The sequence below is a fragment of the Phyllostomus discolor genome, chromosome 7 (genome assembly GCF_004126475.2).
Source record: "Phyllostomus discolor isolate MPI-MPIP mPhyDis1 chromosome 7, mPhyDis1.pri.v3, whole genome shotgun sequence".
Lineage (NCBI taxonomy): Eukaryota > Metazoa > Chordata > Mammalia > Chiroptera > Phyllostomidae > Phyllostomus > Phyllostomus discolor.
In genome coordinates this window covers 48,542,721-48,555,270 of record NC_040909.2, presented here as the reverse complement: position 1 = coordinate 48,555,270, position 12,550 = coordinate 48,542,721, and the positions used below count along the sequence as shown (strand labels likewise).

Here is a 12,550-nt window from a genome sequence, read left to right as displayed (position 1 = left end):
TGAATTGAGATTGAGAAGAATTGGTAGAAAAATCAAAAGGTTTTGATCCCAATTATTCTAATGCTTTTGGACTACATTTTCAACTTCTGGCAGTATTTCAACAATTCAAAATAAAACTCCCTAGATAAGCATTTACCTCCCCTTGCCCTTCCCTAAAGTTTAAAGCCAAGCTATGTTTTTAGCAGCCACAAATAGCACTAACTAGGTTGTTCACGGTAAGAGCATTGAATTGTTCAAACCTGGTTCGACCCATAATATAAAAAGAATGTAGCCTGGATGAGCATCATGTCTTCAGTGGTACAGGACAAACTATTGAAAAGATTTAGATTTGATAGAATCATATTTTAAATCTTTTGTCATGGAAATAAGTCACTTTTAGAATCCAGTAGTTATTCTTACCACCTTCTGAAATGTGGAACTGGAAGCACAAACATACAGGGGAAGGAGGCTGTTCTCCTCCACCACCCATGGGTGGGACAAAGTTTCAGGAACTATTTTGACTTGGTTGATCCACAGCTCTGCACATTACCAACCAACATGGCAAGGTGTGAGTGACTAAATGACACCAGTGGAAAACCTAGAGGAGAATAATACACAGCCCTCAACCTCCAAAAGGAAGAATTTGAACCTTGTAGTTAATCTCACCATAGAGTAGAAACTTGAGTTGTTTAAAAGTGAACTAAGCCCATTTGAAAGGGCCAATGATTATTTCATGGGAAATTGAATCACATTTATTTACATGTTTTAAACAAGACTGAGTACAGTAGTTTGGCAAGAATCTGTAGAGCAGGAGATACAAAAATATTTCAACAAATTAGCATATGCTTGCAAATTAAGTGGTTAAAAACTGTTACATTTTAACGCCTACAAATTATATTATTCATGACATGGATGTACTCCCACTGGCAAAGTCTGTATCTAATTTGTGTAATGAATTATCTGATCACTGTTGAATGTGTAGTCCCCAATTTAGAATTCTAAAATTTTTATAAACCAAGAGCTCAAGTAGATCCATGAAGTGGTAAAAATCCAAGATCTACTTTATCTAGGATCGTTTCATTGGAGCAAAAACCTCACCAACTACTTTTCCTGATTAAGCTATGAGCTTTACCTTCCAGTCTAAGAAATCTGGGAGGGGGCCTGCCTGGAGTTCTGTGGTTTTCCTACATCCCTGTCAATACCCATGGGTTTGTGAATTGTGCTGTAGAAAAATATCTCCCATTTATAAAACATTTACCCTATGCTGGGCCCTGTGCTGAGTCTGAGGATTATACTTTTTTTACCCACATATAGACCCTATGCGACAGGTATTATATCCCTTGTGGAGATGAGCAGACTAAAACACAGAGTATTGGAATAATTGGTTAAAATCTTTGCACTGTTAAGTGTAGTAGTCCATACTGTAGTCCAGTCCCAAAGCCCATCCTCTCAGCCTTTACTCAAGGAAGACACCATATCCCCATTGTTCAGTGGATCTTTTTTTATAGGTCATTTCCAGAAGGCCCAGTTGGTAAGAACACCTGCAGGGCATTTGCTGAGAACAGTTTGAAGACTTGTGGTAAATGGCCCACCCAGCATGAGACCTCAACAGGAAATTGGAGTAGTTTGTAGGAAAATGGAATCCCTGAACTATGGTTCTCTGAACTGTAGCCCACGAAACATGTCAACACAGCTTCGAGACCAATTACTTTCTTGCCGCTTAGCAGATAAATGAAAGGCGCGTGGGGAGAAGTGATGAGAGAAGAAAAGTGTAGCCACAGCTTTTGGGGCTTCCAGAAAGATGAGCAAAACTTGTGTTCAGATCCCAAAGTGAAACTGATGGCAACATAATTTATATAAAAGTGATGAGTGATACTACCAAAAAGAAGAAAGAAAAAAGGGAGACAGAGAGACACTAAAAAATTATTTGCTTTAGAATTAATATCTTGTCAGCATTGAAATGTGACAAGATTGTTAAAGCTCTGGCATTGCAAATGTTACACATGTTTTATTTATTTTTTTCTTAACTGGCTATAACTATTTAAAACAGTCAGCCATTGATTTTCATTCCAAAGAAACCTTTGTGGATTCTTTTCTCAGGAAAGGTTAAAGGGGTATTGAGATGAAACACAATGTATTGGAAAACAGTTAAACATTATATTCTTTTTAGATATTCAGTTTTGTTAAACTCGTTGACAGTCACAAATGCCCAGAAAATATGGGCTGACTTGTTTTCGATTGCTGTTTGAATAACAGATTAATTTAATAATCAGTGGGATATTGAATGACAAAAATTATTGGTTAAAGCAGCCAAACCACCAACCCTAATGACATTCTTATGTAAATTCTTATTTTCTTTTAGGCTCCTACATTCTTAATAAACCCTATATTTTTGAAAATCCTTTTTAAACACTGCATACTACCCCTCTGTTATAATATATCTATCTATAATATAGACAGATATATGCCCATTTTTGGAGTTGCCAATTTAAAAGTTTCTATTTAGAGCCACTGAGTCACCTCTTGATGTGTTTTCCACATAAAATCATCAAGGAATTCTGGGAAAAGGACACAGAAAATAGAGTTGGGATCAGCTAGTCTTCAAAGATCATTGGAGACCAAGAAGACTTTACTATATGGCTAGAACCACATGACATGGTTTTCTGAATTCTAGCAAAATGTTTAGGCACCAAGGTCATTGGATGTCTTCCAGGAGTTGGAAAGACTGTTAATGGCAGTCTGAAAGTACGAAGCCTATTCCCATGGGAAGCACAGTTCTTTCGGATTGTTGCTCTCTGGTTTGCCATTGCTTGTGGAGGAAAGTAATCGCTGCCTTGAGAATGGTCTGTAATGGACATAGTTTTGTATGTTCCATTGTGGGAGGCAAGATGTTTTTCTTTGAAAAAGATCTTAGTGAGTAATTTCTGAAATACTATAATTTTCACCAAACTCAGTTTCCAAGTTACTTCTAGCCAAATGCTGTAGAATTGTGTTATTTTTGAATGTCACTGCCCCTGACCTGAAGTTACCTACAAAGTTGGTCAAAAATTAGTAATTGTCTCAGAGAACTAGTCTTACAAAATTTCATTATTTCCAGGCAAAAGTTAATGAATTTCTACATGAAGTATGTGTGGAAGAGACGTGCAAATTTGTTTTTCTTGTTGCCACCAAACATAATGGCCATTATACTGAAAAATCTACTGGCCATCAAGAAGGGAAAGATGATAAAAATCAGTATTTTTCTCCTTAACATATTGCATTTAAGAATACAAAGATCACACAAAATGGGAAATATTGTCTTCATAAACACTTTGATAAATACTCAGAAATATTTTCCAATAAATTTGTTTTCATAAAATGGAGCAAAGACAGAAAGAAATATATAAAAGATAAGAAGAAAAAGGCTCAATCCTTCTGAAGCCTCCAAAGAGACTCTTTTTATGAGCCTATTTTTACATGATATGAGAGCATTATATCCTAATTTTATAACAGAGTTTCACATAGGTTTTTGGACTATAAAAATATAGTCATGAGTTGATTTCTCATTCAACCCCAGTTGATCTATCAATTTCTAATCCTGGAAAAAGAACCTTTCTGTTGCTCCACACTGGTGTCCTTCAACTTCATTTGAAGTCACTTGAATTCAGTATCTGAAATATTTCAACGGAGGAGTTCTCTTTGACAGGATCAAGGGGGAAACACAGTTTGGCCCTTACTCATTCCTTATCTCCTCTGTCATCTCTCCTCACCCCCAACTCTGTGTTCCAGATTTCCTGAACTTCTAACAATTTGTAGAACAAACCACAATCTTTCTCACCTACACAAGGCTTTTCCTTCTGCCTGGGTACTTGTACTTGCTAACTCCTCTGCATCCTGGTGGCCTTAAATTATTGGCCACTTCTTCTGGGAAGCCTTTTGTGACCAACCCAAGCTCCCTTTCTCTGCTCACATATAACACTAATTCTGGCACTCAACATAGAATTTTCACATCACCTAGATACTTGACTCTGAGCCCCAGGAGAACAGGCATCATATACCTCATTCATCACTGTCTACCCACGGAGTAGCCCAGTGTCTAGGATATAATAGACAATCAAATCTTCATTGAAGGCTTCCAATCAAGATGGCAGAGTAGATAAATGTGGTACTCTCTTCCCCTCAAGATCATATCAAAATTACAACTAAAGTACTGCACAACCATCATTGAGAGCCACCTGAAGTCTAGCTGAGTAGAAGTCCTATAACTAAGAATATACAGAAGAAGCCATATTGAGATTAGTAGAAGTACAGATGTGGAACAGGCTGATCCCAAACCCACATGTGGTGATTAAAAATCAGGAGGGATATCTCAGCTCCCACACCAGGTTTCCCAGCCCAGGGTTTCAGCGCTGGGAAGAGAAGTACCCATAACTTCTGGCGGGGATTGAGGCTGAGTAAGATAAAGGGCTTCTGGAATCCCAGGTATTCCTCTTAAAAAGCTTGCAATGGACTTACTTGGACTCATTTGCTCTGAGCTCCAGTCCTTGTGCAGCTGCTCAGAAGGCAACAGGGACATATGAAAGAGCTGAATTGCCTGGCATCATGGCGAGAGCTGGAGTGGCAGCTTTCTTCCAGACAGAAGTGCTGGCAGGTGCTATTGTTTCTTTGCTGAGCCCTCCTCCAATCCAGCTGTACAGGTGGGCACTATATGTGAGTCTCCATCAACCTGGCTAATACCATTTTCCCTGCCCTAGTGATTACCTGACACCCTGACCCACCCAACCTGCAGACCCACCTAAGCCACTTCCAGTAGTTTTTCCATACAAACAGGCTGTCTTGGTTCATGCTGCAGACTTTCCTAAAATCTCTCAAATATTCATGAACCCCAAATAAGCAGAATATGGCTTTGGAGTGCCCCATACCTCTTTCTAAGCAGCCCCAAATCCAGGACTAGTGGCAGCCAGCCTCAGTTTGCAGCATAGCCTCTCCCAGGCACCACCAAGCCAGCACAAGTGGCAACAATCTGCAAATCACTTTGTAGCTCATATGAAGTGGCCCCAGTTAGGGGACAGGCAGCAGCTGAACTTGGCCTGCACAAGAGTGCCTTCTGTGAGGCCTCAGAACCAACATATCCAGTGGCCAGCTACAGACCACACCAGAGCACCACCCAACCAGCTCCACAAACAACACACCCAAAGTGCAGACTTGGTTGGCACAAGAGCTCCACTAAATAAATCCTGATCCATAGGGTCAACCTCTGCACAACAGCTTCTCCACTGTAGTCACAGCCAATCAGCCTGAGGATCAGTCCTTCCCATTGAAGTACCAAGAGCAATCAAGGGTCAACTACAACAGTAGTGACATACAACCCACACAAGAAACACACCTGGAGTACTGGGCTTAGGTGACCAGGGAAACTGCACCACTGCACCACTGGGCCTCTCCTTCTACCAAAACCAGGAGATGTAGCAGCTCTACCTAACACATAGAAACTAATACAGGGAGGAGGTCAAAATGAGGAGACAAAGAAACATGACTCAAATGAAAGAATAGATCAAAACCCCAGGAAAATAACTAAACAAAATGGAGACAAGCACTCTATTAGACACTGAGTTCAAAAGATTGGTTCACTCAATAAACTTAGTGAAAACTTCAACAGATATAGGAAACATAAAAATGAACATAGAAAACATAACAAAGTACCAGTTAGAAATGTAGAGAATAATAACTAAATGAAGAATACATTAGAGGGAATCAACAGTAGAATAGAGGAAGCAGAGGATCAAATCAGTGTTTTGGAAGACAAGGTAGCAGAAAACACCCAATCAGAACAGCAAATAATAATAATGATAATGATAATTATAATGATAATAGTTTAAGAGCCCTCTGGGAAAACATCAAGTGTACCAAAATTTGCATCACAGGGACACCAGGAGGAGAAGAAAAAGAGAAAGAAATTTTAAAATTCTTCAAAGAAATAACAATGGAAAACTTCCCCTACCTGGTAAAGGACATAAACATACAAGCCCAGGAAGCACAGAGAATCCCAAACAAGATGAACCCAAAGAGGCCCACACCAAGACATGTTATAATTAAAATGCCAAAAGTTACAGACAAAGAGAAATTAAATTTACAAGAGAAAGTTAGAAAATCTACTAGGGAGCTCCCATGATGTCAGCTGAGTTCTCAACAGAAACTTTGCAGGCCAGAAGGCATTGGCAGGAAACATTCAAACATTGGTGAAAAGCAAGGACCTGCTCTACCAAGCAAAGCTATCACTTAGAATTGAAAGACAGATAGAGCTTCCATACAAGAAAAAGGTAAAGGAGTTCATCATCACCAAACCAGTATCATGAGAGATGTTAAAGGGAATTCTTTAAGAAGTAAAGAAAGGTAAAAAATATAAATTATAAAGTAGTAATAACTACATATCTATCAACATTTACTTTAAATGTACATGGATTAAATGCTCTAATAAAAGACACAAAGTAATTGAACTGATAAGAAAACAAATCCTTACATATGCTACCTACAAGAGACTCACTTCAGATCAAAAGATACACAAACCAAAAGTAAAGGGATAAAAAAATTATTTTAAGAAACAAAAATAAAATCTAGGGTAATAATACATATATCAGAAAAAATAATTTTAAAACATAGGCTACATACAAGAGAAAAGAGGACCCAGTAATACTACTCCTGGGTATATACCCCAGGAAACTCAAAACACTAATTCTAAAAGACATATGCATCTATATGTTCATTGCAGCATTATTTACAATAACAAAGGTATGAAAGCAAACTAAGTGTTCATCAATAGATAAATGGATAAAGAATTTGTACATATATATAATGGAATATTGCTCAGCCATAAAAAAATAATCTTACCATCTACAACAGCATAGATGGATCTACAGGGTATTATGCTAAGTGAAGTAAGTCAGATAGACAAAGACAAATACCATATGTTTCACTTACCTGTGGAATCTACAAAATAAAATAAAATAAACAAAACAGAATCAAACTCATAGATGCAGAGAACATTTTGAAGTTTGCCAGATAGTAAGGGGTTGGGGGTAGGCAAAAAGCAGAAGTGATTAAGAAGTACAAACTGGTTATTACAAAATAGTCATGGGAATGTAAAGTATAGTATAGGAAATGTAGTCAATGATATTTTAATAACTATGGTGCCAGGTGAGTAATAAATGTATTGGGGTGATCACTTTGTAAGTTATATAACTGTCTAATCATACATTGTACCCCTGTAATTAAAAAATAAAAAAGTCTTTTTAAAAACAAGAAATGTTTACTAAAGTCCTAAGGTATCTTTAACTTTTTCCCTATGACCTTATTTTGTTTTCCAAGTGAACTCCTTGGAAACTTCCTTCAAAACCATTCATACATCAACTCTCATATTTTATGAATTAAGCTGTCATCTCACAAGCTGACAAGTAAGACCAATCTATCATGGAAGAAATCAAGAGAGTAGTTATCTTATGGTAAATGAGGTTGTAACTAGAAGGGAGCAGGTGGGAGGTTCCTGGGTGGCTTGAATGTTCTTCCATTTCTTGACCTGAGTGATAATTATATAGATGTGTTAACCTTGTGAAAAATCATCAAACTGCAAATGTATGGTTTATACACTTTTCTTTATCTGTTATGCAAGTCTGTCCAGGGAAAGTCCAGCCATTGTTAAAATAACAAGATGAAGTTATGCTTCATTGATGTAATGTAGAAGCCAAGGAGGATGGACTGGAAAGCACATGCATGAACAATGATGACTTCACTATACTAGTCAGTGGGGGTGGTAGATGCCATCGAGTGAGCATGTATCCTGAGTGGCTGTGACATTCAAAATGACTGAGTGGGAAGAGCAACAAATCTGCATCAAATTTTATGTTAAACGTAAACATTCTTCCATGGAAGCTATTCAGATGACTCAGAAGGGCACAGCTATGGGCAACTGGTGATTGCCAGCCTCATCACAACAAAGCATCTATTCATGTCTCATGTCTTGTGCAGAGTTTTTTTTGGTGAAACACCAAATCACTCAGGTGACTCAGCCCCACTATGGTACAGATTTGGCACACTATGTCTTCTGGCTTTTTCCCCTCCAGAAAAATCCGCCATTGAAAAGGAAGAGACTTCAGACCATTGATGAGACTCAGGAAAATACAACAGGGCACCTGATGGTGATTGGGAGAACTGTGTGAGGTCCCAAGGTGCCTACTTTGAAGAGGACTGAGGCATCATTGTCCTATGGACAATGTTCCTTGTATCTGTATCCTCCTAAATAAATGTCTCTATTTTTCATAGTACATGGCTAGATACCTTCTGGATAGACCTGGTATGTCAATAAAAAGCTTATTTAAAAAGAGGAAAAGCACAAGTCCCTTTTCCTCTCTCCATCAGATCCCTAGGTCTTTATTGTTCAACTTCCGTAATGTATGACTGAGCTGCTGGATGGTGGTCTTGAACTAAAGCTTTGAAAGAAAAATTCTTCCAAGTCCTCAGTGTCTTTTCACTGGGGGCAGAAAGTTGTATAAGGCCTTCCTCAACTTCCCAACCTTCTGTGAGTGTTCAAGCCAGCATGAAATTCAAGGTCTGAAACAGGCTAGTCATGGTAGGTGAAAACACCTTCAGCATCAACTTTTTATCATACTCATCTGTAGATTTCCCAAAGCTCCAGCAGTTTCTGGACCATAACAGGAATGCAGTAACTTCCTGGTGAATGAAAGGTAGTCTTCTTTTTAGCTGGAAATCTTTAGGTCACTTACTTTAATCACACTGCAGTCATGCTGTTGGTTTTTAATTACAGGTCAATAAGAAAACATTTTACTTGCCCTAACAATTATCTATGTTGGTTCTATTTGTTTTTTGATTTAGAATGGAAATAAGAAACCTAATTTACTATACTAAGTATGACCACTTATTGTTTATTAAGAGATACTATCTACCTTGTGGAGTTTGTAGTTATGATGACTAAGGATATAATATCTCTCTGGTCAAGAAAAGGTTTGAAATCATAAAATCAGTGGAGTTCACTTCACAGAAAGCCATGAACTGTCAACAGTCTTTAAGTCATACATGAATTTGTCATCTGAGATACATATTTGCTATATCCTTTACTATAGTAGTGAAGTGATATTAGACTATGAAAGGAAAATTCACATTTCAATAGAGTGGTTTATGATTTATTTTATACTAAGTTGATATGGTATTATGCTTGTATTAAATGTGGTCATCTGTTAAGTATTCCCCATTTCAGGCATTATGTTAAATTCACAACATACACTACACTCTTTCCCACTACATTCCCACTACACTCTTACAAGTCTATGATATATATACTATTAGTATCCCCCAAATTACCCAAGAGAAGCTGAATTTCAGAGTGTTTAGGTTCTTGCTTGGGGTCACACAGCTAGCATTTGCTTGAATTAGGACTCACACTCTGGACTCTCTTGATTGCACAGCTTCTGCACTAAACCATTATACCTCAGTGCTTGCTTGTGGTTGCTCTCAGATGTCCTAAGTCAGTGGAAAACCATATCAAGGCAGACTAGGCAAGTAGTGGAAGCCATTCTTTTCTAGACACTTAGACATGTGAACTGAAATAGTAAAATAAAACAAGCATGTGTCAATGTAATTACCAGAAAAGATACTAAAACCAATTCGTACATTTATAGCTAAGTGTAAAAAGTTGATAATCTGGTGTCTGGGGCTCTGATGTTAGCATGAGAAATCAAACTTTATGCCTAAACTTATGCTGCCTAGGAAAAATACTTAGTGTAATTATATGATGCAGAAACACTTAAATACAAAAGCTTATCTAACAACTATTCCCAGGCAGTCAATACAAATAGTATACATGATTAAAGACAAGATAGAAATCTATTGTGAAGAGAAACTCAAGCTCTATTCTGTTCCCACAAAAATAATATTTAATAGTAAAGATCAGTTTACAGTCAAAAATGACAAAACACATGGACAAAAATCTATGATGAAAGCAAGCAGATACAAAAAACAAGAGGATTGGTACCCTCAAAATTTAAACTACTAAAATAATCTTTAAAAGCCTTAGAATTAGGTATAGGAAACTTAAGAATAAGACTCTACGTAAAAGAATATGCAAATTTAAAAATTTTTTTTAAGATTTTATTTATTTATTTTTAGGGAGGGAAGGGGGAGAGAGAGAGAGAGAGAGAGAAAAGAGAAACATCAATGTGTGGTTGCTGGGGGTTATGACCTGCAACCCAGGAATGTACCCTAGCTGGGAATCGAACCTGGGACACTTTGGTTCCCAGCCCGTGCCCAATCCACTGAGCTACGCCAGCCAGGGCTAGAATATGCAAATTTTTAAAAGAAGCAAATAAACCTTCTAGAAAAGAAAAAAATGAAAGAGAGGCATATTAAAAACTAAATTCATTCTCTCTAAGTAGCAGACAAGATACAATAAAAAGGAAATTAATGAACTCTAGTTAAGTTGAAGGAAGGTATTCAGAACAAAGTATATAAATAAACAGAAATGAACTTATATCTAGACATAGTTTATTTTTTAGTGAAATTTCAGAACACTAAAGAGAGAGTAAACTGGTTAAGAACATGATGGGTAGGGAGCCAGACTACTTACAAAGGTGAAAAACTAGAAGTCAGAAGACAATGGAATAATATCTTTAAAATATTTTTATTTAGATACCGTGGAGTTAAATTATCCCTTCAGAATACCTACCAAATAATGTGTTTTTGACAAAGAATGAAAGCATTTACCACTCCCAGATCATTCTTGAAAACAACTTCCAAAGTATTTTAAAACAGAAATGCAATGGTTTAAAAAAAAAAGGTGAGTAAACAGATTGGTAAACATTTTACTTATGATAGGCAGGAACAAGATTAATACAATGTACAGTGGGTTTAAAAACATGGTAGAACTAAGGTGTTAAAGCATATTACATGAAAGAGATGCAAGGTAATCTAGGTTAGAGAATTCTAAGTTTGTCCTGGAGGAGGGAAGAATCCTGAGCAGTTAAAGCATGTTTAAAACATTAAGGTAACTACTAAAAAAATAAAGAGTGTAAACTTCACTACTAGTAAGGGGGAGGAAAGGAGTAGAGAAAACAATAAATTCAATAGAAGGCAAAAAAAAGCAAAGAAAAAGAAGAATAGAGGGCATATAAAATGACAGTAGAAATAAATCTACCAATAATAAGGAAAGGTATCTCAAATCCAGCTATATTCAGCTATTTATAAGACAAATCCCAATGCAGCATGACAAAAAAGAATTGAAAATGGAGGGAAAGGGGGAAATATGCTTAGGAAGTGTTACCCAAAGAAGATCTACTGTGCCTATACTATTAGCAAACAAAATAGACATGAAAACATAAAGGACTTTAATTGAGACAACTGTAACAGAACAACAATTAAAAGAAAAAAAGAGAAAAGAAGTTTTACATAGTGATAAAAGGAATGATTTATTAGAAAGCTATACCAATCCTGAACACAGATATCCATGGTAGCATAGCTTCAAAACATAGAAAGCAAAATGAACTGCATGACACAAAGGGGTTGAAAAATCCTTAAGCCAGTAAGAGATTAATTACCATCTAAAATACATACCCCTTATAATATTGTGTCAACTGTAATTGAAAAAATTAATAAAAGTAAAATAAAATAGATACCTCTCAAAACCAACTTGGAAACACTTGAGCCAATAGATACATATGAACATACTAATCCCTGTACCCAGCTGTTAGAGAATGAAACTTGCTTTCAGTAATACATGGACAAGTACTAGAATACAAAGCAAGTCTCCACACATTTTAAAAAACATATGTTATACAGACCACAATGTCATTTAATTAGATATCAATAATTTTTAAAAGCCTCAAACCCCTCATATTAGGAAATCTTAAAAGATTGTTTAAATATTATAGATCAAAAATTGTGAGAATTACTTGTCTCCTATCAGCCAGGGACAAAGTAACTCCTTGTTTATCCCAGGTTGGCTTTTGGTCTGTGCCCATGTCTGGTTCATGCCTTGGACTCATGGAAAAATTGTGAAAATTAAAAAATTATTAGTTAAATAATAATAAAAGCCCTATATATTAAATTTATAGAGAGAACCTGCAATGTACAGAGAAATTTTGTATGTATATAATGTATTATATATATTAATGAAGATGAAAACATAAGCAGCAAACACAAAATATTATAAAATTAAAGAAAAGAATAAACACAGAACACAGACCAAAACACAGAAGAAAAATGATTATAGAGATAAGAAACAAAATAAACAAAATAGAAAGTCAAAGGAACAGCAGAAAGAATCAAACATACTAAATGATTGCTGTTGGAAACGAGAAACCAAACAAACATATTTCTACCAGTATGGAGCGGGGGGGGGGGGGGGGGGGAAGGAAACAAGAAACATGAAAGGTGGGAGGGAGGCAGTTAGGAAAAGAGAGAGACAGAGAGAGGAGATTGAGGAGGGAGAAAGGAAAGGGGAAGGAGAGGTGAGAGAGAGAGGGGGACAGATTGATTTAAAAAAGGAAAATCACCAATAAGGTAGCATTTTAATCCAAAGATAATACTT

The 12,550-nt window shown here is 36.7% G+C and overlaps 1 protein-coding gene and 1 pseudogene across 1 annotated transcript in view; one reads left to right on the top strand and one right to left on the bottom strand.

The window, feature by feature from the left end:
• CACNA2D3 (calcium voltage-gated channel auxiliary subunit alpha2delta 3) overlaps positions 1–12,550 on the bottom strand; it is an 867,352-nt gene that overhangs the window by 39,668 nt on the left and 815,134 nt on the right.
• LOC114502198 lies at positions 11,914–12,007 on the top strand (annotated as a pseudogene).